This window comes from Pogona vitticeps, chromosome 5 (assembly GCF_051106095.1).
Source record: "Pogona vitticeps strain Pit_001003342236 chromosome 5, PviZW2.1, whole genome shotgun sequence".
NCBI classification, from domain to species: Eukaryota; Metazoa; Chordata; class Lepidosauria; order Squamata; family Agamidae; genus Pogona; species Pogona vitticeps.
Genome location: NC_135787.1, coordinates 190,987,776 through 191,004,056, shown reverse-complemented (window position 1 = coordinate 191,004,056; position 16,281 = coordinate 190,987,776). Strand labels below are relative to the sequence as shown.

The 16,281-nt window shown below is 43.5% G+C and overlaps 1 protein-coding gene across 4 annotated transcripts in view; it reads right to left on the bottom strand.

The window, feature by feature from the left end:
* The window catches only part of MKLN1 (muskelin 1), a 98,961-nt gene that overhangs the window by 9,743 nt on the left and 72,937 nt on the right, over positions 1 to 16,281 (bottom strand). The window lies entirely within an intron of this gene.

Here is a 16,281-nt window from a genome sequence, read left to right as displayed (position 1 = left end):
AGTGGAAGTTCTAACCCAGCAACTCATCAGAAAAGACACTGAGCAATGGCAGGCTGGACTAATCCAAATTTCTAGAAAACAATCAATCAGAGACAGATCCCAGTCCCACCAGCTAATTTTGGACACATATTAGAATATTTTTTTCAATGTCACAAAAACAGGCCCTTTCCTATATATACTGCTTTCACAATCCCATATATGGTCACTTTCACAACTTCATACACGCTAACTTCCACTTGTGACAACAAATATTAAAAGAACAGGCTGCTAGTTCGGCTTTTAAAAAATAACTTTTGAACATTTTGTTCTAAAATGGCATTTATTGGACTACAAGCATTACACAGTTTGGGAATGGCAGATGGCTCTGCTTTAAATATCAGAGGAAAGTTTAAGGGCTTCAGATCTATATCAAGGTATGTATACATGCACATATATATTTACATTTTTATCCTACCCAACTAGTAGTGAAGCTACTAGTCTGGGCAGGAAACTAATGAACAACAAGACAAAACAATAATAGAAGGCAATGAAAAAGGGCAAAGGAAAAGAAGAAGAAAATAGCAAAAGAAAACAGTTCCAAATTCCAGGACCGTGATAAGCATGATCCAAGGTTACAATAGCCAAAGGAACTGGACAACAAAGAAATTCATGACATGCGGACCAAGAGGGATATATAACGTTGCTTAGTTTGGAGCAGACAACAGAAAGCCTTGGGAGAACAACCAGGTCTTAAGTTGCCTATTAAAACACAGAAGGGTTAGGGATCAGCCGCACCTCTGGTGGAAGGTAGGATAAGAACACAGAGCGAAATGAACAGTTATTCAGTAAGCCTACACAGCTAAAAGAAGATTTGAACACAGATTCCCGGTACAAGCCCACAATATTAATAATGATAATACAATGGTTTTAATCACATAATTTTTAAAGAAGTTTACCGTGTTTTCCCGAAAATAAGACAGGGTCTTATATTAATTTTTGCGCCAAAAAAACGCAGTAGGGCTTATTTTCAGAGGACATTTTATTTTTTCCATGTATAACCATCTATACAAATGCAGTCCTGTCCTCTTCTTCTGGTTGCTGCAGTAGGGTGGAGGGCAGGGTTTCACTTTACTAGGGCTTATTTTTGGGGTAGGGCTTATATGACGAGCATCCTGCAAAATCCTACTAGGACTTATTTTCAGGTTAGATCTTATTTTTGGGGAAACAGGGTAGAAGAAGAGGCTTCCCCTAGTTCTAGCCCTTGACTTGCATCGCTATTGGGGCCGAGGAAAAGGCTTTAGTTTCCCCTTTCTGGGCTCTCCGGGACAACACTCACGCCAGCAGCATGTAGTACTGCCGTTTAGTAGGCCTGGCATCCCAGCATATGCTAGTGTTTCCTCGTGCTGCCTGTGGAATTCTGGGAATTGTAGTCCAAACATATTACCTAAGAGGATATGACTGTCCAGATACAGTGGGGTCTTGACTTGAGAACTTAATCCGTATTGGAAGGCGGTTCTCAAGTCAAAAAGTCTGTAGGTCAAGTCTCCATTGACCTACAGTGCACTGAAAACCTATTAATCCCGTAACAGGCCGTTTTCGTTCCATTTTGGTTTTTTTCTGGCCTGTAAGTCAAATCTCAGTCTGCAAGTCAAACCTAAATTTTGCGGCCAGAGAAGTCTGTAACTCAAAAAGTCTGTAAGTCAAGCCGTCTGTAAGTCAAGGGTCCACTGTACTGTACAACTCTTGGCTTTAAGAATCAGTACTTTAAGTGCATGCAATTTGGTGTTAAAGGATTTTTGGAAAGATGAGATCCTTTCAGGAAAATTGCAAAAGACATGCCAAATCTGTCCTGATTTCCCTTTCTGAATCAGAAATTGGTGGAAGGCTCTGTGTGTGTGTGTGTGTGTGTGTGTGTGTGTGTGTGTGTGTGTGTGTGTGTGTGTGTGTGTGTGTGTGTGTGTGTGTGTGTGTGTGTGTGTGTGTGTGTGTGTGTGTGTGTGTGTGTGTGTGTGTGTGTGTGTGTGTGTGTGTGTGTCAAATCTGTCCTGATTTCCCTTTCTGAATCAGAAATTGGTGGAAGGCTCTGTGTGTGTGTGTGTGTGTGTGTGTGTGTGTGTGTGTGTGTGTGTGTGTGTGTGTGTGTGTGTGTGTGTTCCGATTAATTTCCATAAAAACAGGGCCACATCATTACCTACTGTTTACTGGACAAGCCTTGGTTTCCGTTTCCTAGGACAACAGGGCCTCCAAGCAAGCATGCGTGACCAGCAAGTGTGCTCCTGCATGTCAGTTTTGTTTTTCTTGCCTTCTGGATCAGTTTACACGGGTGGAGGTGGGGAGAGTGAAGCCGGGTGAAAGATCCTGGCATCCAAACAAACTGTCTGGGAGGGAAGGGGTGGGATTGGATTACAAACCACCAGGACTCACTCACTCTCTCTCTCTCTCTGACAGTGCATGCTTTCACCTAAATGTTGTGCACGACAGACTCCTTCCAAAAGGAACCAAAGTTCACCATGTGCTACATCATGCTTTAAGGCCACCTGCGTGCAAAAAGAGAGCAGAGAAGCAGCCTCACCGTGAAGCCCGCTCCTGAAACTCTAAAAAGCAAGGGGGGGGGGGGAATCACAGTATGACTAAGCAGTTCTCAACAGCATTAAGACACAAAACAAGAGGCCGTGGCACACAGCTCTAAGGCACAATGAAGTTGCCATTTCAATTTTTTTAAAAAAAACCCTGTTTCTTTGAGCTATTTAGAAACCGGAAAAAAATAAGGCCCTCAAAAGAAGTTAGAAAATGCATATAATAAACAAAAAAGTTAAAGAAAGAAGAACTGGCATATTCTACAAAGAAATAATCAAGTGATACAAAAAAGGGGGGGTATTTTAAACCCTTCTTATCATCTATACATTACATTTGCTCTGGGATTCAGGCCAAACCATATGGGACAGAACGAGATCAGGGATCAGATCTTCTGCAGTCTATAAACGAGTTATACAGCAGCCGTGAGATGCCACTAAGACGAGGACTACAGTCGTTGTGGAAGGAGATCAACAATACCGAAACACTTTTCTGATGAAATACCTGCCCTTGTTTTTCACACTACAGTACTTGCTCCACATGCTGGGAAGGAACACCCTTACAAATAATAAGCAAGCCACGGGAGGACATCACAGACAAAGTGGAATATGATACATGGCCATGTGCATCAAGCCAGGTCAAAACAGGATAACTGCTGGACACCCCTTTGGAAAAGATCCATGGATATATTCAATGAATAAGAAAAATGTTTTAAAGATACCACCTCACTGTAAGGCATCAAATCTCTTAAGGAGCAGGAAACTGGAGAATGAATGAAGCACCAGATATTGGGGGACGGCTGTCCTATCTTCTAAAGGGGTAAAAAAGGAGGAACCAATCTCAGGGAAAATTCTAGAGCAGATTATAAAGTGAGCACTCTGCAACTACCTTGAAAGCAATGCAGTAATAACAATAAGCCAACATGGATTTGTCAAGAACGATTGCTGCCAGACTAATCTTATCTCATTTTTTTGATCGAGGAACCCTCCCTGGAGGATGGCGGGAATGCTGCAAATGTAATATAGCTTGACTTCAGCAAATTTTGACAAACTGCCCATGCTCTTCCGATTAGCAAGCTAACTACAGTTGTGTTCAAAATTATTCAACCCCCACTGAAATTGAATGTTTTGGCCATTTTGACATTGATTTTGATCATTCAGTCATCTTGCTTACATTTACATGAAAGAGGCACTTGTAGGTCAGAGAAATATAACCTTAAGTTTATAATGAAATAACCACAAATGTCTTTTCTGTGCTCACATCATTATTAGTTTTTATTCAACCCCCAAGTGACATTCAATCTTAGTACTTAGTACAACATCCTTTTACAGTTATAACAGCTTTTAAACGTGAAGCATAGCTTGACACAAGTGTCTTGCAGCGATCTACGGGTATCTTCGCCCATTCTTCATGGGCAAAAGCCTCCAGTTCAGTCAAATTCTTAGGCTTGCGCACTGCAACTGCTTTCTTTAAGTCCCACCAGAGGTTCTCAAAATGTTCCAGCCTTTCCTCTGCAACCATGCTCTAGTGGACTTGGAGGTATGCTTGGGATCATTGTCCTGTTGAAAGGTCCAACGTCTCCCAAGCCTCAGGTGTGTGACGGACTGCATCACATTTTCATCCAATATCTCCTGGTACTGAAGAGAATTCATGGTACCTTGTACACGCTGAAGCTTCCCTGTACCTGCAGAAGCAAAACAGCCCCAAAGCATTATTGACCCTCCGCCATGCTTCACAGTAGGCAAGGTGTTCTTTTCGTCATATGCCTTGTTCTTCCTCCTCCGAACATAGCGTTGATCCATGGGCCCAAACAGTTCTAATTTTGTTTCATCAGTCCACAGAACACTATCCCACAACTTTTGTGGTTTGCCCACATGACTTTTGGCATACTGCAGTCGACTCTTCTTATTCTTGGGAGACAGCAAGGGGGTGCGCCTGGGGCTTCTGGCATGGAGACCTTCATTACGCAGTGTGCGCCTTATTGTCTGAGCTGAAACTTCTATACCCACATCTGACAAATCTTTTTTCAGTTCCTCAGCAGTCACACGGGGACTTTTCACCACTCTACGCTTTAGGTAGCGCACAGCAGTCGAAGTCAGCATCTTCTTTCTTCCACGACCAGGTAGCATTTCAACAGTGCCCTTTGCCTTGAATTTGCAAATGATGCTTCCTATGGTGTCTCTTGGTATGTTCAACTTCTTTGCAATCTTCTTATAGCCATTGCCCTTCCTGTGAAGACAAATCACCTCTTCTCTTGTCTTCCTGGACCATTCTCTTGACTTCACCATGTTTGTAACCACACCAGTAAATGTCTAGAAGGAGCTGAGTATCACAGTCATTTTAAAGCTGCCTAATTGGTGCTTATTATGCTTGATTGGTGCTCGGTGACATCCACAGGTGTTTTCAATACCTGATCGAAAACACCTGAATGAACCTCTCTTCTTCAGAGTGGTAGTCTTTAAGGGGTGGAATAATTGTGGCAATGAAGAAACCACAAAAGAAACATTTACTACTGTATTACATAAACAATTGATGTTATTTTAGTTGCATTTGGTTCTTTAAAATGTCCTTGTAGGATTTCATTCTGAATACAATTCCAAATGTACACTATAGTCCCTAAACCCCTTTACAGCATTGGGGGTTGAATAATTTTGAACACAACTGTAGGTGTGGGGTGGATAGTGTTACATACAGCACTGATGTTACCTGTCTGTCATGGGTTTGGAGGGAAAGTTCCATCCTATGGGGAGTGGAAGGCGGGACATCAGGAGGAGGGGCTGTACTGTATATATATGTGGAGCTTGTGTGAAGAGAAAGGAGAAGCTGGAGGAAAAGCTGAGAGAAGAAGCTTGAGTGGGAGTCTGTGTGTCAGACAGGGTACTACTGTGTGTCAGTCAGTACCAACCTGATAGGTTCAGGTGTCTGTATGGTTAGCCAGAACTGATAGGTTCAGGGTCTGTGCTTCAAGTTAAGTGTTCTGTGTGAACCAAACTGTGTGTATGTATGTTTGAGACTAAGCCACGTTACTGTATCTTATTCACTTGATCCTTTTATTTTTCCCTGTGTGTTATTTAATAAACCTTATTCTTTTATTTGTTAAAAATCCATCCCTGGTCTGTGTGACTTCTTATAGGGAATGGTTGGTGGCAGCTTAGTGAAACTGTGGCATATCCCAGTAGGTCTGGGTTTGTCACAGATAGAACAACTGTCAGGTGGATAGACAGTTGTGTAAACAATCATATTCAGAGAGTGATGGCTCCTTTTCAAACTGAGACAAGGTAACAAGTAGCGTAGCACAAGGCTCAGTCCTCTGCTTGTCAACATTTTTATTAATGACTTGGGTGAAGGAGTTCAGGGAATGCATCAAATTTACTGATGACAAAAAACTGGGGAATATCAAATACAGTGGTGCCCCGCATAGCGAGGTTAATCCGTTCCGGATTAACCTTCGCTATGGGAAAACATCGTAAAACGGATCAAAACCCCCAACTGGAACGCATTAAACGTTCCAAATGGGCCCAAAACTCACCGTTCTCCAATGTTTTCCCTTGTTCCGGCGGCCATCTTGGGTGTACCAGCGGCCATTTTGAGCGTCCCGGCGGCCATTTTGGGTGTACCGGTGCCCATTTTTTGTGTTCTGGCTGCCGTCTTGGGTGTACCAGTGGCCATTTTTTTTTTGTTCCGGCAGCCATATTGGGTGTTCCGGTGGCCATTTTTTGTTCCAGCGGCCATCTTGGGTGTACCGGCACCCATTTTTTGTGTTCCTGCGGCCATTTTGGAGCCACAGAACAGCTGTTCCCCCATCGTAATGCGAGCGTGCCCTCGCATTAACGATGGGGAAATCTGCATTGCAATGCGGATTCATCGTTCAACGGTGCACTCGTTATACGAGGCACCACTGTATCTTGGAAAACAGGAACAAAACTCAAGAAGCAAGAAGAAGAAGAAGATCTGGATAGGCTTGAGGCCGAAAATAGAATGAAATTTAAAAGAAATCAGCACAAAGTTCTACACCTAGGGGAGAAAAACAAACACACTGTTACAAGATGGGGAAAACTTGGGTCGATAATACAAGCAAGAAGGATTTTAGAATTGTTGTAGATCACAAACTGAGTATGAGCCAATAGTGCAATGTGGCTGCACAAAAGCCAAATGCTATTCCAGGCTTCATTAACAGAAGTATACTCTCCAAATCCAATGAAGTACCAATCCCCCCTCTATTCGGCATTGGTTAGGCCTCATCTAGAGTACTGTGTCTAGTTCTGGACAGTGAACTTTAAGAAGAATGCCAACAAACTGGTGCAAGTTCAATGGAGAGCAACAAGGATGATCAAGGGACTGAAAACCAAGCGCTAGGATGAAAGATGGAAAGAACTGGGCCTATATAGCCTTAAGAAAAGAAGACTAAGGGGAAATACGGCAGCACTTTCCAAATACTTGAAAGATTATTATACAGAGGAGGGGCAGGATATTTCTTGAGTGCAGGACATATGATAATGGGCTCAAGTTACAGGAAGCTAGATTTTGGTTGAATATCGGAGAAAACTTCTAGAAACTGTTAGAGCAGGACAGCAATAGAACTGATTACCTTAGGAGATGGTGAGCATTCCCAACACCGGAGACATTCAAGAGAAAATTGAACGATCTTTTGTCAGATTTGCTTTGATTTGGATTCCTGCATTGAGGAGGGGCTTGGACTCAACGTTAATACAGCCCCGTTCAAATGGTATTATTCCATGAAAGCAGGATTTCAAAAGTAACTATGTAAGCAGGAATTATATCATTTTACAAGAATGGTGAGCAATGTTGTCTAGTTATTTTTAGAAGGTCTTTTAAAATAATTCTATTTAGACATTCTGATAGAAATTGTTCATGTCTAACAATCCTATGACCTTTTTTAGGCAATGAAAGTCAAGGAAAAGCAGCCTGCCATGCAAAACATTGCCCCTTTAAAAAGAAAACTGGTGATAAATAACAACGAAAAACAAGCTATAGTAAGTAAAAGGAACAAATTACTTTTCAAAATTCACTTTTCAAATGAACTTTGAACTGAAATGGCAATGGAAGAAGCTCTTAAGAAAATGCCACTCCCCTCTAATAGTAGCAGAATTAATTAACCAGCATTATCTGCAGAAGAATACAGTACCTAGAACTAGTCCAAACAGGCGTTTTCAAAAAGGATGGTGTTGCAGATCTCTACCCAAACTAGGCAAGTGGCCAAACCTCAGAGGAGAGAGATGGCCTCCAGTTCCCTTTGAAAAGCAACACAATTTATTTCTGGGTCCTTCCATTCTTGGACCCACTGGGCTAACGTCTTCCATTACTTTTACCAATATGCACGCAGGTAAAGCGCTTGACAGCTGGAACTCCCTACGAGCATGCCTCAGCATGTATGTCCTAGCACAGCATGTTCTGGAAATGGGTCGTTTGAACCCTTTCACATACCGTATTTTTCTGTGTATAAGACTATACTTTTGTCTAAAATCTTTAGACTAAAAATTGAGGGTCGTCTTATACACGGAAGTAAGCTGAGGAGAGAACAAAAATAAGTGCAGGGGAAAGCAAGGATCAAAGTGATCCTGCCCCTTAGATTTCTTAATTTTGGGTTAGAAAACTGGGGGGCGGGCGGTCTTATACATGGGGGCGTCTTATACACGGAAAAATACGGTACTCTGCATGTGCAAAGAGATGAACTTTTAGACAAAGCTGAGAGCTCTGCCACTGGCAAAGGAAGCAGTAGCGTTCAGACAAGGACCGACGCTGGCAATGCCCACAAACCGAGACACACTGTGCTGGGGAATTATGCCTGAAAACTTTTCAGGCAGTGATTTCAAGCGGAGGATGGGGGAGTTCTAGGATTCAGCCCTTGTGACTTTTTGAGGTCCAGCAGACAGAGATCCCAAGGTAACTGACGCAACTCACATCTAACAATATTATAGATGACAGATTTGCAATCCCCCTACCATTAAGCCTTTATTCCAGATCTAGAAAAAGGGAAGTGAGAAGGAGCAACATGAAAAAGCAAGAATTCCAGGTGTGTGAGTATGTATACATATGCACTGTCTCCACCTGGCAACAAGGGTGGCTTCCTAAGGAGAACAGTGTTGCATCGAAAGACAGAGAGGTCAGTTGCCAATTGGGAAAAGAGGCCACCCTGACAACAGAATCTTACCATGCAAACACAAAAGCCTCATCCCACAGCAGCTCAGTGGGCAACCCACTGTACCTGTACATAAAGTACTTTACGGTAATTAAGCTGACAAGATTGCAGCTGGCACACCAGGGAAGGAACACGTGGGCAGAGATCTTCTGAAGAGATGTGGTTCAGGCATTTAGCCGACTTTAAAAAAAAAAAAAAAACCTTTCCAAAGCCATGTGTATCGAATCCAACTAAGCCAGCCATCAAACACACAATTAACAAACATGATAGAACTAATCACAGCTGAGAAACGGTATCTTTGCAACAACAAAATAGGAGTTGCATGCCTTGTGACAGTGCTGTCGTTTTTTTTTTTTTTAAACGTGTATATTGTGCAAGAGTCTAGTCAAGACCAACAGGCTAAGATACTGGGCCAAAGAGCTGGGACTCCTTCCTCCATCCCATCTCATTTACCAAAAGCCACAGCAGCTAAAAACATCTCAGGATACTTAAGAGCGAAAGCTGTGTCACGCTGAAATAGAGGAACAAGTAAAATGTTTCTTTTTAAATTTGATTTTGGCCTGTTATAGAATATGACTATCCCCTTGGGTATGTCTTACTAAATGTTAAGTGTCATAAGAAGAGGAGCATTCCGTGGCTTCTTTTCTTCACATGAACATTAATTTAACTTGTCCTCAAAACATGTTTGTAGACGGTCAGGCTTGACAAGGGACAGCGATAAAGTTACCAAGAATATAACTTTTTATTCTTTTCCCCCGAAAATAAGACCTAACTTGAAAATAAGTCCTCGTATGATTTTTCAAGATGCTCATAATATAAGCCCTACCCCTAAAATAAGTCCCAGTTAAGTTAAACCCTGCCCTCCACCCTTGTGCAGCAACCAGATGACATGACTGCGTCTGAATAAATGTAGATGGTTGTACAAGAAAAAAATAAAGCATCCCCTGAAAATAAGCCCTAATGCATTGTGTGGGGTTTTTTTGTTTTGTTTTGTTGTTGTTGTTGTTTTTTGGAGCAAAAATTAATATAAGACCCTGTCTTATTTTCGGGGAAACACAGTATGTAATAACAAAAGCCATCATGCAAATCCATCGTCTGGTCAAAAACAGTCTAATTATTTGAACATTTTAATTTGGTTCAGATTTTACCTAGATTTTATAAGTAAATAAGGAAGGAAGGAAGGAAGGAAGGAAGGAAGAGCACTGTTGAACGGTCCACTAAGTCCAGTAGAAACAGAACATGCTAGATGCCAATTCTTACATACAAAAGAGACATACAGTCGTGCCCCGCTTAACGATTGCCCTGCATTACGACGAATCCGCTTTACAATGATCTTTTTGTGATCACAAACGATGGTCTAAATGGGGAATTGTGCTTTACGACAATCAAAAACAGCTGATCGTCGGGTTTTCAAAATGGCCACCGGGTGCTTAAAATGGCTCCCCGATGTACTTAGAGACGGATTCCTCGCTATACAGGCACCGAAAATGGCCGCCCTATGGAGGATCTTCACTGGACAGTGAGTTTTTACCCCACTGGAACACACTGAACGGTTTTCAATGCGTTTCAATTGGGTTTTTAATTTCGCTTTACGATGTTTTAACAGCGATTTTCCTGGAACGGATTATCGTTGTTAAGCGAGGCACCACTGTACATAATATATGGCTGGAAAGGAGAAATAAAAACAGCAGAAGAAAGGTACCTATTCCCTGAACAAGTCTGGGTCCCAGCTACTTCTCTGATAAGATGACGTCAAGCCAGCTATTCTTCCAAGCTTTCGGCTCCCACCCACCCCTCTTAAGCTGGTGATGAAAAGTCAGAAATATTTTCATTTAGCACAGCCGATCAGCTACTAAGTCTAGAACCCACCAGAATTAGAATGATACAACAGATCCATTGACAGAAGCTGGAAGGAAGGCGTTTAGAGCAGCTGTCAATAAAATTTCTGGTTCGTGTGCAGGGTCTCCCAAAGCCATACCAGTATTGTTTCTCATTCACACTTCGAAATGAACACCTGTTTAAAAACAGAAAGTTGCCAGATAACGCATGCAGTTAACTGAGCAACTTTAGGATTCAGTCCTCCATTCAAACTAGAGCATGCTGTTCTTTAAAAAAAAAAAAACAGCCATTGCTGGGAAATACAAGTTTAACTGGTATGTAATGAATGGACCCAAAACAAAAACAGATGCTCCTGTCAGGTCACCCAGTCATGTCCCTTTAATCCCCCCCCCCCACAAGGCAAACATGTCCAGGCCATAACTGTGGGGCCAAAGAGTGTATTAGAACAGATCACAGCCAAACGTTTATCACCTTCAATAAGGTGGATAAGTAAAAAGGATCATGCTTCATCTAGCCAAAGTGCCACAGAACTCTACAGCTTGAAGGACTCGAACATCATCTGGTCCAACCCCTTGTCATCCTTAAGTTAGACATTATTTTCCTAACTATCACAGATGCTATCCAAAAGAGGGGGAACCCTCACCCACAGATTTGTGTTCACCCGATAAAAACTCTTCCATCTTTCACTTCCTCCGAGTAATATCCATCCACCTGATGCTGTATCAGTATAAGAGCTTCTCAATTGCAGTTGTCCCTCCTGCCCGCCTCTAGTCTGCCAACGGCCAAGCTACACGGAGTGGTCAGGCATGGGCTGACAAGCACGGAGCCAGAGTCTCCTGGAACACAGAGGGAGGTGGCTGCACAGTTTCTTCAACCTCGGCTCACATTCGTATACGCGTTTCCCTGAAGATGCCATTAAGCATCAGTGGGCAAAGGGCATCTGTGGATCCACATGCACCTGTTTCCCCAGTCATCCTGTAGCTTCCCTTTTGGCCAGTAAAAAAAGTGACTTAACTCCTGGAACCCACCTTTGAAATATGCCAAAGGATTCCCTGCATTATTAAACCAAAAAATTTATTTTTCAACATCAGAAGTAGACTTCCAGCCTGAATTTTTTTGTTTTGTTTTTGCATTTTTGTAGCTTTGGAAGTCGAAATGACTTCCAGAAGACCCGGGGGGGAGGGGACAGAAAACTGGTCTCCAATATACTGAGGTTTGTTGAACCCTAGGCCAGATCACGGAAGCTGGAAAAGCACCTGCTTGCTCAATTTTACAAAGGTGAGTAAAGGCTTGAACCTGATTTTTACCACATGCAAGGGCAGGCAACATCCTGGATCTGACGAGATCGTTTTGCTCCAGTAGCCTTAAGTGCCCATGGTACCCGAAAGCCCAAACTGTTAAGCATCAACACCAGCAATCTGGAACACTGGTTACAGCAGAGACAGACTGGTTTCCAAGGCGCCTCTGAGATGTGGCCAAAGAGTAAAAAACAAGACAGGTAATGGTTGTTGTGGGTTTTTCAGGCTCTTTGGCCGTGTTCTGAAGGTTGTTCTTCCTGATGTTTCGCCAGTCTCTATGGCCGGCATCTTCAGAGGACCGGAGTAGGAACTCTGTCCGTGCTCTGTTGAAGATGCCGGCCACAGAGACTGGCGAAACGTCAAGAACAACCTTCAGAACACGGCCAAAGAGCCCGAAAAACCCACAACAACCATCAGATCCCGGCCATGAAAGCCTTCGAGACTACAATGCAGGTAATCTTTATTACAAGGAAGAGCGAAATGACTTTAGGAACAGAATCCAAGCATCCTTTTGGTCTGGCATCCTTGCCCGGTATTTCCAGGAAGCAGACAAATTTGGAAGGGGAAAGGCAACCGCAACCTCCACTCTGCTTATCCTCCCGGGACTGATATTCAGAAGTACTCTGCCTTTGTATGTGCATGCTCCATGGTCAGCAGAAATGATCCCTCTACACCGTGCAGCATGGCATCGGGGCCACACGACCGAGTCAGTGTCATGGGCCATTTGCTTTCGGTCACGGCCAGATCCCCGCATGCACAGGGCGCGGCCCCCACCCACCCAGTGCTCTGGAAAATTAGAGAAAATGTTAGTCAGCAAAGCTCTCCCTAATTCTTTTTTATAGTCAATTACAGGAACAGTGGTTCATCTAATGAGTCGGGGCGGGGGGAGATTCTCTGGCTGTATTCAGAAAGTGCCACAGAACAAGCCCCCCTCCAAGTGCATCAATTCATCATCAGCACTTCTGGCTTTGGAAAGAATGAGCTTTTGTTCCTCCTGGTAATTCCAACATCTCCTTCCACAAACAAGGGAAATGTTCAGAGCTGTTTATTTACTTTCTCAGACACATGAGGATGGTAAACTGGAATCCTATTCATTCATGATTTCTAAATGAGTCACTTGCTTACAAAGTCAGCTATTCAACACCAGCAGGACAGTTTTTTTTTTAAAAAGGGGGGGGAGCTAATTATGTTGTTCTCATTTGTCTAAGTGGAACGTGCAATTAATACATTGGTCAGGGGGACATGGGTCAGCCCATGAGATGAGTTCTGTTTTCTATGGAAAGTGAACTCATCACAGGTGTCCACTGGAAAAAAAACAGTAACAAAGAGCCACATGTTGTGCATCAATGTGATGTCTGGCCACTGCGGAGAGAAAGCAACACCAAATGCAATCGAACGGGTGCTCCCGAACACTAACGTCCATTGAGGCAGGCTTTCCAAACCCAGCGTTCTGGGCTGTCGGGATTACAACTCCCATTATCACTGGCCAATGGCCACTAAGACAGGGGTTAATAGGCACTATAGTCTAAAACAGTGGTCCTCAACCTTTTTGACACCAGGGACTGGTTTAGTTGAAGACCCTTCTCCCAAGGGGGGGGGGGTACTTGTTATGCAGTAGGATGTTGGAAGATAGCTTTGAATCGAGCTCATTACATACCTTGTGCCCTTTATTTCTGCTATCATTACACTGTAATATATAATGAAACAGTAATGCAATTCGCCATAATGCAGAATCAGTGGGAGCCCCGTGCTTGATTTCCTGCAGCAACTAGACAGTCCCATCTGGGGGTGGGGGAGGATGGGAGACGGGGACACCCGAAATGTGTTTTTTTTTTTTTTATGTCCAAGCTGGTGCGTAATCTTGTTTTGGTTGCTGTCGTAGTAGAAAATCCTGCTTCGCAAAGAGAGGAAGTTGGAAATGGAAGCACGCTTTTTCCATGCTTTTGTGGCAATCTCCGGATATCCCGCCCTTACTCTAATCCAAATGTATGGAAATCTGACGTTGTCTCAAACATACTTCCAAATGCCTAAAAGAGTGGGGGCATTTCAGGATGCTCCCAAGCGGGGGCCCATCGGTGACATCTCTCGCCTGCCCCTTTCCCTCCTTGCTGTTTGCCCTTTGGGCGTGCCAAAGGTAGACTGTCCCTGCCTGTGGAAGCTCTGCCGAGCCCATCAAGACCCCAGGCCGCTCTGGAAGCCATCTGTTTCTTCACAGGGCTCCCCCCTAACCCCACTTCGCTTTCGCTTTCAAACCCCTCTTGTGAGCCGCATGGGTGTGGGGGAGTGTGGGTGTGCGAGGGCACTGATATTGGTGCTCAGGGAGAGAGGAGGGTAGAAGACAGAAACAGATCAGATGCCACTGAAGGGGTCTCCAAAAGCACTCATGTTCAACAGCTCCAAAACTGTGGGTTCTGCGACTATGTCTGTCCTTCTCACCTGCGGGCTTCCTCTCATCCTACTGCCCCGGATGCCTTCCCAGAAAGAGAGGCGCGGATGGTGAGGAGGAGGAGGCGCGGCCACCAGGAGCTGCCGGGGGGGCAGCCTGGGTCTCCCCAAAAAGCGGCTGAGCTGGCTGAGGGGAGGGGAGGAGAGGCATGGCCCTTGCCGGTGGGCATTCGGAGATGCACCTGGAGATGCCAGGACTTCCTGCAGCCCTTGAGGCTGCCTTGGGAAGGGCAGAGGTGCTTTCTGGAGCCCAAAGAGACAACGAGGACCGGGGAAGGGGGGAGAGAAACACATTTAAAACAATAAAGCACCATTAAAAAATCCCACTCAGGCAGGCAGCCACTAAGGGAAGGCTCGCCTGAAGAGGGAAGGTCTTCTTTGCCTGCTGATGGAAGGACAGCTAAGAGGGGAGCCAGGCTGGCCTCCAGTGGGAGGGAGTTCCAGAGTCTGAGAGCAGCCACAGAAAAGGCTCATCTACCACGTCCCCACCAACACGTCCCCACCAAAAGCAGCTGTGAAGGTGGTGGGATCGAAAGAAAGGCTTTCTCCTGGTAATCTTAATCATCTATATCTATGCTACAGAGAGTGCGAGTGCAGTGGTATATTCTTAAATTACACCTGCTTTTAAAATGGCAGGGGCAACCCTTTCAAGAATCACAGTCCTCACAGAAATAAAGCAGGAAATGCACTGGTTTTCTTCTTGCCCAAATGGTTACATAACTGTTCTCAGAACAGAGCAGCAGAAACAGGCAGATCTTGAAAAACCCGAATGTTGTTCTTTTATATAAAGTTTCTACCAAGAGGAAGTAGTAAATGAAAAACACACATTCACTTAGAATCCAGAGAGCGACAGATCTTTGCTGTTGTTGTTTAGTTGTGTCCGACTCTTTGTGACCCCATAGTAGCCCGCTACTGTTCAAACTCTGCAGAAAATGAGAAAACAAAGTAGTCTAGTAGACAAAAATACTGAAAGTGAAAGATGCAGATTCACTTCCCCATTCCTCATCATGTCCCCTTGGCTAAATTACTCCTTTCCAATGATTTTGCATTTGCAACTGATATTTATTATTTATTTTATGCATTTATTAAATTTATACCCTGCCCATCTAGACCAAAGTCTACTCTGGGCGGCTATAATGTGGGCCTGGTGTATTTGTTCTTCACTCTAATAGTCTAACCTCTCCACCATGCTAGGACTGTCACTTTGGACCTCCCTGGCCAGAATTTGTATAATTTTACCATCGTTCAAGCCACCAGCTGTTATCTGACTCGTGGTCAGAAATACCACTTTTCGGTATCTAGAGGCCACCAGGGTTAGGGAAGCGTGTGCCAATATGCTGCATGAACACTCCAGATAACTATTTTATTCTGTATATGCATAGGTGGTGTCAAATAATTTCAAATTTTAGAAATGTTTAGAAAAAGCTAAAAAAAAATAATAAATAAATACAAAATATATTGCCCATGAAAGTACACACTAAAATTTAGCGATTAGTATTCTGAAGTGCCACAACATTTTTGTCTTCTTTATTTTTTTGGTCTGGCACAGACTAACACAGCTACCTCTTCTAAAACTGCACTTATAGAAACGGTAACTAATCCTTCTGGAAACTTATTCACCATTTTGTACCCAATTCCACTTTTAAAATGCAGATCTCAGAACTCCTGATTAGTTAGGAACTCACCACATGATCTTAAATAAGTCGCCTTCTACCGCATTTCCAAAACAAGTTAATTTTTTACCGTGTTTCCCTGAAAATAAGACAGGGTCTTATATAAATTTTTGTTCCAAAAATGCATTAGGGCTTATTTTTAGGGGATGTTTTATTTTTTACATGTACGACAATCTGCATTAATGCAAATACAGTCGTGTCATCTTGTTCTGGTTGCTGCATAAGGGTGGAGGGGGGGTTCACTTAACTGGGGCTTATTTTTTGGGTAGGGCTTCTATGACGAGCATCCTGAAAAATCATACTAGGGCTTATT